The sequence below is a fragment of the Suncus etruscus genome, chromosome 3, assembly GCF_024139225.1.
Source record: "Suncus etruscus isolate mSunEtr1 chromosome 3, mSunEtr1.pri.cur, whole genome shotgun sequence".
NCBI lineage: Eukaryota > Metazoa > Chordata > Mammalia > Eulipotyphla > Soricidae > Suncus > Suncus etruscus.
Genome location: NC_064850.1, coordinates 105,233,853 through 105,237,363, shown reverse-complemented (window position 1 = coordinate 105,237,363; position 3,511 = coordinate 105,233,853). Strand labels below are relative to the sequence as shown.

The 3,511-nt window shown below is 34.9% G+C and overlaps 1 non-coding gene across 1 annotated transcript; it reads right to left on the bottom strand.

Moving 5' to 3' along the window:
- Window positions 1–1,310: 1,310 nt before the first annotated feature.
- On the bottom strand, window positions 1,311–1,443 carry LOC126005164 (small nucleolar RNA SNORA51). Its single transcript, XR_007494336.1, has one exon. It is a non-coding gene; the product is annotated as a small nucleolar RNA SNORA51 (small nucleolar RNA).
- Window positions 1,444–3,511: the final 2,068 nt, after the last annotated feature.

The following is a 3,511-nucleotide window of genomic DNA, read 5'->3' as shown; positions in this document are numbered from 1 at the left end:
GCTTACTTTTCTGGATCCTGGGAGTCAGAGTTGGGTGCATTAATTGTGTTCAATAGATGACCCTTTTATTTCCTTGTTCCCCTTGTACCTATTAAACTAGCTACTAAGCTACTAAGGCTTGTTTGAATTCTTGTGCCTGTTTCAATTTTTGCAACCAGATCCTAATGATCAGGGACAAAGATGCTTGGTCAATTCACTTATGTTATCATCACCCATGCCCTAAACTTTGCTAAAATATATAACTTGACCCAAAGAGGTAGTATGAATAAAACTGAACTGGTGTTATATTAATGATGTGGTCGATTAAGCATCCTTATACAAAGAATGCATAACTTCATTATTAAAAGAGCAATTTTTTTTAGGCCAGGGAAATACTACAGTGATAAGGCACTTGGTTTGCTAACAGCCTACCTTGGTTTGAATCTTGATATACCATACGGCCCCATTAAGCTGCCACACTATCAGGTGTGCTCCCTGATCACAAATTCAAGAGTAAATCCTGAGTTCAACTAGGGGTGGCACAAAACAAGGCAATCTTTTTTACAAAAATTTATGTCAGATTCTAACATTTCTGAGAATACCTAGAGCAAACCCTTTTGCAGTAATTAGCAAATAACATTTTCTGTATACTTGAAATTTATTTTTGAAATTGTGTTATTTTCATATTATTCCTTTATAAAGATACACTGAAGAATAAATGAATCATTTGTCTTGTGATAGCGCCTAAGACTGTGTCTCCTAGTGAATTTAAAAGAAAAAAAATATAAAATATTTGTACATGCTATATAAAGTGTGACAGATTGTTCCTCTTTTCTTCTTGTGTCCTACATATGATTCATCTACATATTTTATTTTAAAAGCCTTTTCCATTTGAAGCTTAGATAAAATCTAGATATTAAATTCACATAAAGCACTGTGCTGCTAGAGGCACTTTTTACTAATACTATCAACTACATATTTGGGTGCTTTAACTCTACCTAAAAATTTTTATTTAATATATATGTATACATAGGATCTTTTATAATGAGTAGTAATGCATAATAAGTATATGTGTGCTTTTCACTTTATTTTTCTTTTTAAAGGCTTTTATTAGGGATGGGGGACACAGCCATGATGTTCAGAACTAAGAATCCTGGCTCTGTACTCAGGGATCACTGCTTGTAGAGCTAAGGGTAACATATGCCCATATGCAGTGCTAGAGATTATACCCAGTTGGGCCATGTGCAAAGCAAATGATCTACTTACTGGAGTATTACAATGGCCCTACTTTTCAATATTTTAAAATACAGTTTTTATTTTTTTATTTTTTTTTTTGTCCCCCAATTCACAATACATACCCGGCAAGGGGCCTGTGTTGAGGTGTATATGGGGTGCCTTTACTGTACCTCCTCTTTCTATACAGCCAGTGTAAAGAACACAGCCTGTGGTAAGAATTGGGAGGCCTTATTTTATCTTTTATTTATTTTTTTCTTTTCTTCAGGGCAAACTAAAGTTGTTTTTTTTTTGTTTTTTTTTGTTTGTTTGTTTTTAAGTAAGAATTCATTTAAAGGACAAAATTGATTAACATAATAAGGTAAACTAATATAACATAATATAGTGACATAACATAACATATAATATAATTAATATAATAATAATACATGTAAGTCAAAGAAAGTTTCTGATTAAAAACACAATTTTCTTTTTTTTCCATAATGGCTTACATATCTTTCACTGTAGTATTTTGGGTACATATTCACATTAAATCAGGGGAATACCCATCACCTAATATGTCCTCTTCTCAATCAAAAATCAAATATACTGAAAATAGAGTCCTGTCTAGAGGCTTCCAACCTCAGTTTGAGAGAGGATGTGAAAAAAGTAATTAAAATACCACAACAATACACACACACACACACACACACACACACACACAAACTATCGAATTAAATAACCGATAAGCACCACAACAATAAAAACAGGCACCACACAATAATCTCGGTTCTGAAATCAAATCATACTCAAGTGCAAAAAGAAAGAGAAAGACAAAACAAAATAAAATAAAATAATATTGGAGACATCAACCGTAATCTCCACACCAAAATAAAGACGTCAAAAAAAAAATAGATCATTTATTCTCCTCTTGCTGCTTTCGTGGTATGTGGAAGACTTCTACTTTATCTTGGATGGTAAAATCAGACCTGTTTCTAGAGATCTTGGTGGCTGTGCAGATCAGGGAATGGAGTTTATGAAGTCTTTCTTTGTGGTTCTAGCAGTTATGCTTCTTCAATGTCCTTTTTTTGTTTTTTATGTATTCTAGGTGTTTCAGAATAGTGCTACCATTCTGTGTTTTTCTTTTGTCTTCTGACTTACTTCGTTTAACATAACATGATCTAGGTCCATCCACGTTGCTGCAAAGTCTGTGATTGTATCATTTCTAACTGCCATGTAATATTCCATTGTATATATGTACCACATCTTAATGATCCATTCATCTGTTGTTGGACATCGAGGTTGGTTCCAAGATTTGGCTATTATACTGAGTGCTGCAATAAATAGTGGGGTGCATACGTATTTTGGAATGAATGTCTTTCCATCTTGGGGATATATGCCTAGGAGAGCAATTGCTGGGTCAAATGGCAGCTCAATTCTGAGTTCTTTGAGCACTCTCCAGACTTTTCTCCATAGATGTTGGACCAAGGGGCATTCCCACCAGCAATGAATGAGAGTTCCTTTCATACCACATCCTCTCCAACAAAGGTTGTTCCCATTATTTTTGATGTGAGCCAACCTCACTGGTGTGAGGTGGTATCTCATTGTTGTCTTGATTTGGATCTCCCTGATGATGAGTGAAGGTGAGCATGTTTTCATGTGTTTGTTGGCCATCCTTCTCTCTTCCTCAGAGAAATGTCTATTCATTTCGTCTCCCCATTTTTTTATGGCTTCGTTTGGTTTTGAAGGACTCAGGTTTCTGAGCGCTTTGTATGTTCTAGATATCAGCCCTTTATCTGATATATCAAGTGAAAAGATTTTTTCCCATTCTGTTAGCTGTCTTCTTGCATTAAGTAGGGTTTCTTTTGCCATGCAGAAGCTTTTTAGTTTGATATAGTCCCATTTGTTTATAGTTGATGCTAACGTTTTTGCCATTGGTGCTCCATTCTCAAAGACCCTTTTGATATAAAGGTCTTCGAGTGTTCTGCCTATTTTATTCTCGATAAACTTTATAGATTCAGGTCTGATTTCCAGATCTTTGATCCATTTTGAGTTGACTTTTGTATAAGGAGTGAGATATGGGTCGATTTTCACTTTCGTGCATATGAGTTTCCAGTTGTACCAACACCATTTGTTGAATAGGCTTTCTTTGTTCCATTTCATATTCTTGCCTCTTTTATCAAATATTAGTTGGCTATATATCTGGGGGTTTATGTCTGGGAATTCTGTTCTAATCCACTGGTCTGAGGTCCTGTCTCTGTTCCAGTACCATGCTGTTTTTATTACTATGGCTTTATAGTATAGTTTCAAGTTAGGTAAG